The sequence below is a fragment of the Giraffa tippelskirchi genome, chromosome 1 (assembly GCF_054371585.1).
Source record: "Giraffa tippelskirchi isolate mGirTip1 chromosome 1, T2T-mGirTip1v1.2.pri, whole genome shotgun sequence".
NCBI lineage: Eukaryota > Metazoa > Chordata > Mammalia > Artiodactyla > Giraffidae > Giraffa > Giraffa tippelskirchi.
In genome coordinates, this window is record NC_137275.1 from 73,845,994 (window position 1) to 73,861,607 (window position 15,614).

The 15,614-nt window shown below is 38.8% G+C and overlaps 1 long non-coding RNA gene across 1 annotated transcript in view; it reads right to left on the reverse strand.

Annotated features, from left to right (window-relative positions):
- Positions 1–5,492: 5,492 nt before the first annotated feature.
- LOC145546576 (uncharacterized) overlaps positions 5,493–15,614 on the reverse strand; it is a 266,864-nt gene continuing 256,742 nt past the window's right edge. The window contains exon 5 of the long non-coding RNA XR_014083043.1: positions 5,493–8,564. This is a non-coding gene — a long non-coding RNA (uncharacterized LOC145546576). The remainder of the gene's footprint in view (positions 8,565–15,614) is intronic.

Genomic DNA, 15,614 nt, shown 5'->3' on the forward strand with positions numbered 1-15,614 from the left:
TTTTCCTTTGGCCATGCCACAGAGCACATGGGATCTTAGTTTCCCAACCAGGGATCAAACTCTAACTTCCTGCATTTAAAGCATTGGGTCTTATCCAGCAGACCATCACAGAATTCCCTGTTTTGTAATAACTTTAAGTGGAACATAATCTATACAAATATTAAATTACCCCTGAGATTAATGTAATATTGTAATTCAACTATACTTCTATTTAAAAATATATATATAATGGATTTTTAATAGTTTGATTATATACTTTGTGTATGAGATTTGTGTTAACTTTCAGGCTATAGGACAAAATTGAATGATCGGATAAAAGATAGTCCATGCAAAATTACTTGCCTAACTAGTCTATTATAAGGCACAGGAAGACTTTAAGTCAAACCTCTCAAAGAAACAAAGGTGATAAATTTATCAAGAAATTATGACAACTATGAATATATATGTATCCATCATTGGAGCCTCTAAATATATAAAGAAAATAGTAACACATATGGTGAGGAAAATGTACAGAAATAATGGTAAGAAAGGTCATATCCCACTTTCAACAATGTATGGATCAGGGGTCCCCAGCACCTGCTGTGAAGGAACCAGGCCGCACAGTAGGAGGTGAGTGGTGCGTGAGGGAGAGAAGCTTCGTCTGTATTTACAGCCACTCCACATGGCTTGCTTTGTCACCTGAATTCCACCTCCTGCCAGATCAGTGGTGGTATAATCAACATAATGCACTTGAATTATCCTGAAAAGACCCTCTACTCCTGCGTCCATGGGAAAACTGTCTTCCATGAAACTGATCCTTGGTCCCAAGAAGGTTGGGGACCGCTGATATAGATCATCCAGATAGAATATCAATCAGGAAACACTGAACTTGAGCACGCACTTGATATCAAGTGAATCTAACCCACATATATAGTATGTTTCACTCAACAGCAGCAACATTTCTGTTCTTTTTAAGTACACATAGAATATTTCCTAGGATAGATGGAATGTTAAGCCACAAAAGTCTTCACAAATCAAGGAAGATTGAAATCATATCAAGTATCATTTCTAACCACAATTGTATGAAACTGAAAATCAGTATTAAGAATATTTGAAAATTCAGGAACACTTAAAAATTGAACAAGCTTCTGAACAGCCAATGTGTGCAAGAATAAATCAGAAGGGAACGTAAAAAACATCTTAAAGTAAAAAAAACCTGGAAATACAAAGTACCTAAACTTATAGAAGACAGGAAAAATTCAATTCAAAGACTTGTGCTTACAGTGATAAAAGCATATATTTAAAAAAAAAGTTCTTGAGAGGGATCAAGATGATTCAGTAGAAAGATACTGAGCTCACCTCCTTTCATGACACACTCAAATTAAAACAACTGAAACAGGAACTATCTCTGAGAATGATCTGAAGACTAGCAGAGAAAATTTCCCACAACTAAAAATATGAAGGAGAAACCACAGGTAGGAGGAGGATTGGAAAGTTTAGTTAAAACTCACAACTCCAGCACAGTCACTCACAACTGGAAGGTATCACAACTGCATAGGTCCTCCACAAGGAGGGCAAAGCCTGAGCCCTCCGTCAGGCTGTTCAGTCCAGGGTTCCTGCACTGGGGAGAAATGAACACAGGAGGTGTGGCTTTGAAAACTCACAGGGCTTTCTTTCAAGAGAGCTGGAGGTTACAGGAAACAGACTTTGCTCTCATTCAGTACAGTTCAGTCACTCAGTTGAGTCCAACCCTTTGCGACTCCATGGACTTCCATGTCCCTCACCTCAGTCACATCATCCAGGACCCCAGGATTCCCTGTCCATCACCAACGCCCGGAGCTTGCTCAAACTCATGTCCACTGAGTTGGTGATGCCATTCAACCATCTCATCCTCTGTTGCCCACTTCTCCTTCTGCCCTCAATTTTTCCAAGCATCTGGGTCTTTTCCAATAAGTCAACTCTTCGCATTAGGTGGCCAAAGTATTAGAGCTTCAGCTTCAGCAGCAGTCCCTCCAGTGAATATTCAGGGTTGATTTGCTTTAGGATTGACTGGTTTGATCTCCTTGCAGTCCAAGGGACTCTCAAGCATCTTCTCTAAAACTGCAATTCAAAAGCATCAATTCTTTGCCACTCAGCCCTCTTTATGGTCCAACTCTCACATCCATACATGACTACTGAGAAAACCATAGCTTTGATTAGATGGAACTTTGTCAGCAAAGTAATGTCTCTGCTTTTTAATGTGATGTCTAGATTGGTCATAGTTTCTTTTTTCCAAGGAGCAAGCGTCTTTTAATTTGATGGCTGCAGTCACCATCTGCAGTGATTTTGGAGCCAAAGAAAATACTGTCTGTAACTGTTTCCATTTTTCCCCATCTATTTGCCCTGAAGTGATGGGACCAAATGTCATGATTTTTGAATGTTGAGTTTTAAGCCAACTTTTTCACTCTCCTCTTTCACTTTCATCAAGAGGCTTTTTAGTTCTTCTTTGTTTTCTGCCATAAGACTAGTGTCATTTGCGTACCTGAGGTTATTGATATATCACCCAGCAATCTTGATTCCAGCTTGTGCTTCATCCAGCCCAGCATTTTGCATGATGTACTCTGCATATAAGTTAAATAAGCAGGGTGACAGTATACAGCCTTGACATATTCCTTTCCCAATTTGGGACCAGTCTGTTGTTCCATGCGTGGTTCTAACTGTTGCTTCTTGTCCTACAAACAGATTTCTCAGTAGGCAGGTCAGGTGGTCTGGTATTCCCATGTCTTGAAGAATTTTCCACAGTTTGTTGTGATCCACACAGTCATAGGCTTTGGCATAGTCAATAAAGCACAAGTAGATGTTTTTCTGGAACTTTCTTGCTTTTTCAATGATCCAACAGATGTTGGCAATTTGATCTCTGGTTCCTCTGCCTTTTCTAAATCCAGCTTGAACATCTGGAAATTCATGGTTCACATACTGTTGAACCCTGGCTTGGAGAATTTTAGCATTACTTTTCTAGCGTGTGAAATGAGTGCAACTGTGTGGTAGTTTGAGGATTCTTTGGCATTGCCTTTCTTTGGGATTGGAATGAAAACTGACCTTTTCCAGTCTGGTGGCCACTGCTGAGTTTTCCAAATTGGCTGGCATATTGAGTGAAGTACTTTCACAGCATCATCTTTCAGGATTTGAAATAGCTCAACTGGAATTCCATCACCTCCACTAGCTTTGTTCGTAGTGATGCTTCCTAAGGCCCACTTGACTTCACATTCCAGGATGTCTGGCTCTAGGTGAGTGATCACACCATCATAGTTATCTGGGTCATGAAGATCTTTTTTGTATAGTTCTTCTGTGTATTCTTGCCACCTCTTCTTAATAACTTCTGCTTCTGTTAGGTCTATACCATTTCTGTCCTTTATTGTGCCCATCTTTGCATGAAATGTTCCCTTGGTATCTCTAATCTTCTTGAAGAGATCTGTAGCCTTTCCCATTTCTTGTTTTCCTCTATTTCTTTGCATTAATCACTGAGGAAGGCTTTCTTATCTCTCCTTGCTGTTCTTTGGAACTTTGCATTCAAATGGGTGTATCTTTCCTTTTCTCCTTTGCCTTTTGCTTCTCTTCTTTTCATAGCTGTTTGTAAGGCCTCCTCAGACAACCATTTTCCCTTTAAGCATTTTTCTTGGGGATGGTCTTAATCACTGCCTCCTCTACAATGTCACAAATCTCTGTCCATAGTTCTTCAGGCATTCTGTCTATCAGATCTAACCCCTTGAATCTATTTGTCACTTCCACTGTATAATCATAAGGGATTTGATTTAGGTCATACCTGAATGGTCTAGTGGTTTTCCCTACTTTCTTCAATTTAAGTCTGAATTTTGCAATGAGGAGTTCATGATCTGAGCCACAGTCTGCTCCTGGTCTTGTTTTTGCTGACTGTATAGAGCTTTTCCATCTTTGGCTGCAAAGAATATAATCAATCTGATTTCGATATTGACCATCTGGGGATGTCCACATGTAGCGCCTTCTCTTGTGTTGTTGGAAGAGGGTGTTTGCTATGCCCAGTATGTTCTCTTGGCAAAACTCTGTTAGCCTTTGCCCTGCTTCATTCTGTACTCCAAGGCCAAACTTGCCTGTTACTCCAGGTATGTCTTGACTTTCTACTTTTGCATTCCAGTCCCCTATGATGAAAAGGACATTTTTTGGGGGTGTTCTAGAAGGTCTTTTGGTCTTCATAGAACTTTTCAGCTTCTTCAGCATTACTGGTTGGGGCATAGACTTGGATTACTGTAATATTAAATGGCTTGTCTTGAAAAAAACAGAGATCATTCTGTTATTTTTGAGATTACACACAAGTACTGCATTATGGTCATTTTTTTTGACTATGACGGCTACTCCATCTTTCTAAGGGATTTTTGCCCACAGTAGTATATATATTCGTCATCTGAATTAAATTTGCCATTCCAGTCCATTTTAATTCACTGATTCCTAAAATGTCTGCATTCACTCTTGCCATCTCCTGTTTGACCACTTCTAATTTACCTTGATTTATGGATCTAATATTCCAGGTTCCTATGCAATACTGTTCTTTACAGCATCAGACTTTACTTCCATCACTTGTCATATCCACAACTGGGTGTTGCTTTTGCTTTGACTCCGTCTCTTCATTCTTTCTGGAGTTATTTCTCTACTCTTCTTCAGTAGCATACTGGGCACCTATCAACCTGGGGAGTTCTTTCAGTGTCATATCTTTTTATCTTTTCATACTGTTCATGGGGTTCTCAAGGCAAGAATACTGAAGTGGTTTGCCATTCCCTTCTCCAGTGGACCATGTTTTGTCAGAACTCTCCACAATGACCCATCCTTCTTGGGTGGCCCTACATGGCATGGCTCATAGTTTCCTTGGGTGAGACAAGGCTGTGGTCCACGTGATCAGTTTGTTTAGTTTTCTGTGATTGTGGTTTTCACTCTGTCTCCCCTCTGAGGGATAAGGATAAGAGGCTTATGGAAGCTTCCTGCTGGGAGAGACTGGCTGTGGGGATAACAGGTTCTTGTTCTGATGGGTGGGGACATGCTCAGTAAATCTTTAATCCAATTTTCTGTTGATGGGCAGGGCTGTGTTCCCTCCCTGTTGCTTGACCAGAGACCAAACTATGGTGGAGGTAATGGAGATAATGGCGACCTCCTTCAAAAGGTCCCATGCACACACTGCGGCACTCAGTGCCTCCGACCCTGAAGCAGGCCACCACCGACCCGCGCCTCTGCCAGAGAATCCTGGACACTCACAGGCAAGTCTAGGCCATCTCTTGTTGGGGTCACTGCTCCTTTATTCTGGGTCCTGATGCACAAGGTTTTTTTTTGTGCCCTCCAAGAATCCGTTTCCCCAGTCCTGTGTAAGTTCTGTAATCAAATCCCACTGGCTTCCAAAGTCAAATTCCCTGGGGGTTCTCAGTCCCTTTGCCAGATCCCCAGGTTGGGAAATCTGTTGTGGATCCCAGAAATTTCTTAACAGTGCGAGAATTTCTTTGGTATAATTGTTCTGCAGTTTGTGGGTCATCTGCTCGGTGGCTCTATGGCGGGGTTAATGGTGACCTCTTCCAAGAGGGCTTATGCCACAGGCTGTGTGACCAGGTCTGCTGCAGCCAGAGCCCCTGCCCCCGTGGCAGGCCACTGCTGATCTGTACCTCCACAGGAGACACTCAAACACAGTTCTGGCTCAGTCTCTGTAGGGTCACTGGGTCCTGGTGCGCACAAGGTTTTGTTGGAGCCCCCTGAGTGTCTCTGGCGGGTATAGGGTTTGATTCTAAACATGATTTTGCCCCTCCTACTGTCTTGCTGGGGCTTCTCCTTTGCCCTTGGATGTGGGGTGTCTTTTTTTGGTGGGATCCAACATTCTCCTGTGGATGGTTGTTTAGCAGTGAGTTGTCATTTTGGAGTTCTCGTAGGAGATGAGCGCAAGTCCTTCTACTCCGCCATCTTAGGCTCAAAATAGGACACACACAAAATCTCTCTTGTTCTCAGTCCCTGTGCAGACCCAATAGTTTGAACTACACCTGGGTCAAACTTACTTGTGCATCTCAGAGAGCTTCTTAGAAAGGCAAGAGGCAGCCGAGACTCTGGTTAGGGAAGGACACTGGCAGGCAACATTTTAGAGTCTTCCCTGTAGTTGATCAGTGTCAAGGGCCTGCAACATCAACTGCTATGCCTACAGCACTCCTGCACCACAAGGCCCCACAACCAGACACGCTGGGGGTCTACCCTGTCCACCTGTGCACCTGGAGCTCCTCACAGCCACCCATAATGGAGGATTGCGTTGCCTTCCAGCACACCCATCACAATCACATAATGCAGGGCCTTCACATCAGTTTAGGCCAGCATCCAACACAGCCTTCTAACTAGCCTACAGTAGTTGGCCCGGTCATAACAGAAAGGTGCGTGCAGCCCACAGAGGAGACACCCCTGGAGCATCTGGCTCTGCTGGCCAGAGGGGAGGTGTGCTGGGCCCTACAGGCAACCTGCTATATAAGGCCATGTCTCCAAGACCAGGAAATGTAACGAACTGAACCTAGTGAATAGAAATGCACAGAGAAATAGGAAACATAGGGAAAAAGATGAGGATGTTTCAAATGAAGTAAAAAGATATGACATCAGAAAAAGAACTAGATGAAACAGAAATAAGCATTCTACCTTTAGAAAAGTGTGCAAGGTAATGATTATAAATGCTCACCCAAATCAGGAGAAGAATAGATGGACATAGTGAGAACTTCAACAAAGAGTAAAAAAAAATATAACTAAGAACCAAACACCTGAAAAATACAGTAGCTGACAAACACACACATACATACACACACACCAGAGGGAAACAGTATTAGATTATACGATACAAAAGTAGAGATCACTCATCTGGAAAACACAGTAGTGAAAATAACCCAAGAAAGAAAAAAGTGAATTAAGACAATAGATAAAGAGACCTCTGAGGCAACATAGAAAATATTAACATGAGCATTATAGGGGGCACAGAAAGAGGAAAGGAGAAAAATGAGCAGAGGACTTATTAGAGGATATAATAACTGATAATTTTCCTAACCTGGGGAAGGAAACAGACATCCAGGTCCAGGAAACACAGAGTACCAAACAAAAGATGAAGACAAACAGGTCCACACCAAGACACGTTATAGTTAACATGTCGAAACTTAAAGATAAAGAGAGATCGTAGAAGCAGTGAAATAAAAGCAATTAGTTATGGGCAGGGTATTCCCAGAAGATTGTCAGCTGACTCTTTAGCAGACTTTGCAGACCAGGAAGGAATGACAGGATGTATTCAACGTGCTGAAAGGAAAATGCCCACAACAAGAATATTCTACCAGCAAGATTGTGATTCAGAACTGAAGGAGAGATCAAGAGTTTCCCAGGCTAGTAAAAGCTAAATGAGTTCATCACTGATAACAAAGCAACAGTATAAGAAATGTTGAAGGAATTTACCTAACCTTAAAAGAATTGTCACTAATTAGGAACAAGAAAATACAAAAAAGTAAAAATCTCACTTGAAAAAGTATATATAGAGTAAGGGGAGTAGATCAAACCCTTAGTAAGCTTCTATAAGAATAAAAGACAAAAGTCATATCTTTTAAAAAGAGAGGGTGCACATAAATCAGAAATGGAAAAGATGAAGTTATAACAGATACTACAGAAATAAAGTATCATGAAATTACTACAATTATACACCAATAAGTTGGACAACCTAGAAGTGGATAAATTACTTGAAACATAAATCTTCCAAGAAGGAATTAGGAATAAATAAAAAATTTAAACAGATCAATTACTACAAATAAAACTGAATCAGTAATTAAAAAAAACTCCCAATACCCAGAAGTCCAGGGCCAGGCAGTTTTCCTGATCAATTTTACCAAGCATTTAAAGCAAAATTAACACCTATTTTTTTCAAACTAGCTCAAAAAATTGAAGGAGTGCTTCCTTATTTTCTGAGGCCAGCATCCCCCATATATGAAAACCAGATTAGTCAGTCAGTCAGTGAAGTCGCTCAGTCATGTCTGACTCTTTGCATCCCCATGGACTGTAGCCCACCAGGCTCCTTGGTCCACGGGATTTTCCAGGCATGAATACTGGACTGGGTTGCCATTTCCTTCTCCAGGGGATCTTTCCGACCCAGGGATTAAGACAGGGTTTAACATCATGCTACCAAAAAAGGTAAATTACAGGCAAGTAGTTTTATGAACATAGAAGCAAAAATCCTCAACAAAATATTAGTAAACTAAATTCAACAAAACATTAAAACAACCATACACCATGATCAAGTGGGATTCATCTCGGCAATGCAGGAATGATTCCATATATGCAAATCTATTAAGTGACACACCAGATTAGCTCAACAAAGGATAAAATCACATGTTTATCTTCATGCCTCTAGTAAAAGCATTTGGGAAAATTTAACAAAATTTGATTTATTATAAGAACTCTCAACAAAGTTGATACAGAGGCAACATACCTTTATATAATAAAGGACATGAACTTCCCTGGTGGTCCAGTGGTGGAGAATTCATGATTCCACTGCATGGGGCTCAGGATAGATCCCTGGTCTGGAAACTAGGATCCTGCAAAAAAATAAAATAAAATAAAATAAATGTAATAAATAAATAAATACAGAGCATATATGACAGAATGAGAGCTAACATCATGCTTAATGATGAAAAGCTGAAAGCATTTTCTCTAACAACAGGAGCAAGACAAGGATGCCTACTCTCACTGTATTTACTCAACACAGTATTAATAGTCCTAGCCACAGCAAAAAAATAAAAATAAAAGTTAAAAAATGGAATATAATTTGTAAAGGAAGAAAAACTGTCACTATTTGCAGATAACGTGATAATATGTAGAGAAAACCCCAAAGATTTCAGCAAATTATTACCATAAATAAATTCAGTAAATTTGAAGTATACATAATATATTGAAATCTGTTATTTTTCTATGCATTAATAACAAACAACTTTAGAAATTAAGAAAAAACATTTAAGGTTGTACCAAAAATAATAAAATATCTAGAAATAAATTTAACCATGGAGATGAAAGATTTTTGTATTGAAAAGTATATGACATTGATGAAGGACACTAAGTATTAGTCTCTCAGTCATGCTTGACTCTTCGTGACCCCATGGACTGCAGCCCAACAGGCTCCTCTGTCCATGAGATTTTCCAGGCAAGGATACTGGAGTGGGTTGCCATTTCCTTCTCCAGGGGATCTTCCCAACCCAGGGATTGAACCCAGGTCTCCTGCACTGCAGGCAGATTCTTTACTCACTGAGCTATAAGGGAATCCCAAGGACACTGAAGGTGACACAAATAAATGAAAAGATATCCCATGCTCTTGGATGGGGAAGAATTAATATTTTTAAAATAGCCCTATTACTCAAAGCAACCTACAGATTTAAAGCAATCCCTATCGAAATACTCATGACAATTTTCACAGAACTAGAATAAATAATCCTAAAATAAATGTAGAACCACAAAATACCTGTATTGCCAAAGCAATCCTGAGAAAAAAAAGACCAAAGGTGGAGATAGCATACTTCCTGACTACAAAGCTATAATAATCACAAAAACAGACACATAGATCAATGGAATAGAATAGAATGAGCCCAGAAAGGAATCCACACACTTACAGTTAGTCAGTAAGAAGGAGGCAAGAATACACATGGAGAAAAGGCAGTCTCTTTAATAAATGGTACTGAGAAAACTGAAGAACTACATGTAAACAATGAAATTAAAACATTTCCTCATACCACACACAAATATAAATTCAAAATGGATTAAGGACCTAAATATAATACACAAAACCATAAAATTCACAGAAAATAACACAGGTAGAACACTCGGACAGAAATTGTAGTAATATATATGTATATTTTTGTATCCTGCCTCTAAGGCAAAAAATAAGCAAACAAGAGCAAATGGGATCTAAATAAACTTAAGTTTTGCACAGCAATGTAAACAATCAACACTATAAAAATTCAAAGGGCAAACTGGAAGAAAATATTTGCAAATGATATGACAAAGGGTTAATATCCAAAATGAAAAACTAGCTCCTATGACTCAGTATCACACACACACACAAAGAAAACAACACAATTGATAATAGTCATAAGAAATGAATAGACATCTTTCCAAAGAAGACATACAGATGGCTAAAGACATATGAAAATATGCTCAACATCACTAATCATTAAGTTCAGTTCAGTCGCTCAGTCCTGTTCGACTCTTTTCAACCCCATGAATCACAGCATGCCAGGCCTCCCTGTCCATCACCAACTCCCAGAGTTTACCCAAACTCATGTCCATCGAGTCGGTGATGCCATTCAGCCATCTGTCATCCCCTTCTCCTCCTGTCCCCAATCCTTCCCAGCATCAGGGGCTTTTCCAATGAGTCAAAACTTTGCATGAGGGGGCCAAAGTATTGGAGTTTCAGCTTCAGCATCAGTCCTTCCAATGAACACCCATGACTGATCTCCTTTAGGATGGACTGGTTGGATCTCCTTGCAGTCCAAGGGACTCTCAAGAGTCTTCTCCAATACCACAGTTCAAAAGCATTAATTCTTCGATGTTCAGCTTTCTTCAGAGTCCAACTCTCACATCCATACATGACTACTGGAAAAACCATAGCCTTGACTGCTGCTGCTGCTGCTAAGTCGCTTCAGTCGTGTCCGACTCTGTGCGACCCCATGGACAGCAGCTCACCAGGCTCCGCCGTCCCTAGGATTCTCCAGGCAAGAATACTGGAGTGGGTTGCCATTTCCTTCTCCAGTGCATGAAAGGGAAAAGTGAAAGTGAAGTTGTTCAGTCGTGTCCGACTCGTAGCGACCCCATGGACTGTAGCCTACCAGGCTCCTCCATCCATGGGATTTTCTAGGCAAGAGTACTGGAGTGGGGTGCCATTGCCTTCTCCTAGCCTTGACTAGGTGGACCTTTGTTGACAAAAGAATGTCTCTGCTTTTAAATATGCTATCTAGGTTGGTCATAACTTTCCTTTCAAGGAGTAAGCGTCTTTTAATTTCATGGCTGCAATCACTATCAGCAGTGATTTTGGAGCCCAGAAAAATAAAGTCTGACACTGTTTCCACTGTTTCCCCATCCATTTCCCTGAAGTGATGGGACCAGATGCCATGATCTTAGTTTTCTGAATGTTGAGCTTTAAGCCAACTTTTTCACTCTCCTCTCTCACTTTTATCAGGAGGCTTTTTAGTTCCTCTTCACTTTCTGCCATAAGGGTGGTGTCATCTGCATATCTGAAGTTATTGATATTTCTCCCAGCAATCTTGATTCCAGCTTGTGCTTCACCCAGCCCAGCGTTTGTCATGAAGTACTCTACATATAAGTTAAATAAGCAGGGTGACAATATACAGCCTTGATGTACTCCTTTTCCTATTTGGAACCAGTCTGTTGTTCCATGTCCAGTTCTAACTGTTGCTTCCTGACCTGCATACAGGTTTCTCAAGAGGCAGGTCAGGTGGTCTGGTAGTCCCATCTCTTTCAGAATTTTCCACAGTTTATTGTGATCCACACAGCCAAAGGCTTTGGCATAGTCACTAAAGCAGAAATAGATGTTTTTCTGGAATTCTCTTGCTTTTTTTGATGATCCATCGGATGTTGGCAACTTGATCTCTGGTTCCTCTGCCTTTTCTAAATCTGGCTTGAACATCTGGAAGTTCATGGTTCACATATTGCTGAAGTCTGGCTTGGAGAATTTTGAGCATTACTTTACTAGGGTATGCGATGAGTGCAGTTGTGCAGTAGTTTGAGCATTCTTTGGCATTGCCTTTCTTTGGGATTGGAATGAAAATGGACCTTTTCCAGTCCTGTAGCCACTGCTGAGTTTTCCAAATTTGCTGGCATATTGAATGTAGCATTTTCACAGCATCATCTTTCAAGATTTGAAATAGCTTAACTGGAATTCCATCACCTCCACTAGCTTTGTTCGTAGTGATGCTTCCTAAGGCCCACTTGACTTCACATTCCAGGATGTCTGGCTCTAGGTGAGTGATCACACCATTGTGATTATCTGGGTCGTGAAGATCTTTTTTGTCCATTTCTTCTGTGTATTCTTGCCACCTCTCCTTAATATCTTCTGCTTCTGTTAGGTCCATACCATTTCTGTCCTTTATCGAGCCCAGCTTTGCATAAAATGTTCCCTTGGTATCTCTAATTTTCTTGAAGAGATCTCTAGTCTTTCCCATTCTGTTGTTTTCCTCTATTTCTTTGCATTGATCACTGAGGCAGGCTGTCTTATCTCTCCTTGCTATTCTTTGGAACATTAATCATTAGAGAAGTTCAATTCAATGAAATATCAATATCTCTCCTGTCAAATTAGCTATCATCAATTTTTCTACAAATACAAATCTAAGAGAGGATGTGGAGAAAAGTGATCCCTTGTACACTGTTGGTAGGATTGAGAATTGTTGCAGACACTATGGAAAATAGTATGGAGGTTTCTTAGAAAGCTAAAAATAGAACTACCATATGATCCATCAATAACTCTCCTGGGTACATATCTAGGAAAAAAATAAAAACACTAATTCAAAAAGATACATAAGCCCCAAAGTTCAGAGCAGCACTATTGACAATGGTTAAGATATGAAAGCAAACCAAATGTTCATGAACAAATGGATAAAGACAATATTGTGTATATGTACAGTGGAATATTACACAGCCATAAAAAGTAAAGTTCTGCCATTATTTGCAGCAATGTGGATGGACCTCCAGAATATTATGCTTAATGAAGACAGACAAAAACACTTTTCGTGGTATTATTTATATGTGGAATCTAAAATTCCAAATGTGTATGTAAAACAGAAACAGACTCACAGAGATATAAACAAACTAATGGTTACTAATGAGGACAGTTAAGGAGTGAGGGCCAGATTAAGGGTATAGGATTAAGAAGTACAAGCTACTATGTATAAAATATCAACAGATATTCCATACAATACAATACATTGTATTGTCCTATACAATATATTGTATAGGACATGGAATTATAGCTGTTATCTTTTAATAATTTTTAATCACGTTAAATCTGTAAAAAATAATTGCTATGCTCTAGGCAAAACAAACATAATGTAGTAGATAAACTATAATTGAAAAACAAATAATAATAATTGGGGAGAGGAGCTGAATACATATTTTGCCAAAAAAAAAAAAGAAAGAAAATACAGGTAGCTAAAAGGCATGTGGAAACATGCCCAACATCACTAATCATCAGGGAATGCCAACAAAAACCACACAAAAATATACCACCCTACAGTTGTCAGATGGCTACAATGAAAATGACAGCATTTAAGATATATTGCTGAGAATGTGGAGAAGAGAAAACTCACATACCCTGTTGCTAAAGATATAAACCAGTGCAGCCGCTATTGAGAAAAAACACAAAAATAAAACTGTCATGTGAGTTAGCAATTCCACTTTTAGTTATTTATCCAAAGAAAACAAAATAAAGCAAAAATCTAATTTAAAGAGATAATATGCACTGTGTGTTCATTGCAACATAACTTACAATAGCCAATATATGATAGCAACCTAAATGTTCAATGATAGATAAATACATAAAAAGTGACTATATATATATATACACATATATACACACACACATATGAAAATACATGTAACACACATACATGCACATATATTAATAGATACATATACATACAGATAGATCTATATATACACATAGACACATAAATATGTACAGATATGTTTATACATATATAGTTATATATATTACTCAGGCATAAAAAGATGAAGTCTTGCCATTTTTGATAACATGGATGGACTTAGAGAGTATGATGCTAAGTGAAGTCAGTCATATAGAAAAAGAAATGCATGATCTCACTTATATGTGTAATCCAAAAACGAAACAAACAGCAACAAATCCAGTCTTACAGACACAGTGAACAAATTGGTGGTTGAGGGAGAAGAGTTGAGTAGGTGTTGGACAAGATAGTTGAAGGGGAATAGGAAGCACAAGATTCTATTTATAAAATAAAATTTGGCAAGAATTTAATATACAGAATATGGTTTATGATATTGCAATAACTGTGGATAGGGACAGATGGTTACTAGACTCACATGGTAATCATTTTGTAATATACTTAAAAGCTGAATTATTCTGTGGTAAATCTGAAACTAACATGATATTGTATGTCAACTATTCTTCAATTATAAAAAAGAAAAAGAATGCATTCCCTAACAGCATTTCACCTGAGCCATTTCTTGGGAGTGTGTTTGTAATGAACAGCCTCGAGGAATGAGGTAATGTCTTTCCCTCAGACAAACAGGAAGCTTACTAACTGCTCATTTTAAAAGCAGAAGAGTCCCCAAACTCAGTATTCTTCAGAGTAACACAACTGAGTATATGCATAGCACCCAACTGGTTCCCTCTGTCATGCCAGGAAGAACTGGGATGGGAGAACCAATGCAATATTATGCTCATGCTTGTTGTGATGTAAGTAATAAAATCTTTTTTCTCTGGAAAAAACTCAGGTAAAGAATCTAATTTTACAACGAAATAAACTAGAAAAAGAACAAACTAACCCCAGTGTTGTCAGAATGAACCAATAAGGATTAGAACAGTTGTAAAAGTAATAGAAGAACCTACTCTATAGCACAGGAAACTCTACTTAAAACTCTGTAATGATGCATATGGAAAAGAATCTAAAAAATAATGGATATATAAATAATGGTACAAATAACTACAAAAATAGAAGAAATATTATTGAGTTTTCTTTGGAAAAGACGAACAAAATTGACAAACTGTTAGCTAGAATAACTAAGAAAAAGTATATATATATACATATATATAGCATTACAATGATGCCACAGAAATGCAAAGGGAAATCAGACTATTATCATAAGCACATATGCACTATTATCATATGAAAGCAACTTGGATTACCTAGAAAAAAAATGGACCAACTCCTAGAAACATGCAATCTACCAAGACAAAATAGTTAAGAAATAGAACACTTGAACAGACCAGTAATGAGTAAAAAGAATGAAACAGTACTGAGAAATGTTTCAATAAATGAAATCCCAGGATCAGATGGTTTTATTGGTGAATTATATCAAATATTTAAAGAGAAATTAAAGCCAAGACTTTTCAAATACTTTCAGAAACAGGAACACTTTCAAACCATCTTATGAGGCATTAATTACCCCAACATTAAAACCAGACAAGGGCACTATGAGCAAAACACAGATCAATATCCCTGAAAGATATAGATGACATATACTCAAAATACCGACAAACCAAATTCAACAGCACATTGAAGGGATCATTCACCATGATTCAGTGGGAATTATGTCTGGATCCAAGGTTGGCTCAACGTATGTGAATCAATAAATGTGATACATCATATTAAGAGGATGAAGGGGAAAATGATCATACTAATAGATACAGAAAAATTATTTGACAAAATCCAAATTCCTTTTATGATGAAGACTGTCAAGAAATTAGTTATAGGGGCTTCCCTTATGGCTCAGTGGTAAAGAATCCCCCTGCTAATGCAGGAGACACGGGTTTAATTCCTGGTCAGGGAAGATCCTACATGCTGCGGAGCAACTAAGCCTGTGCACTACAGCTATTGAACCTGTGC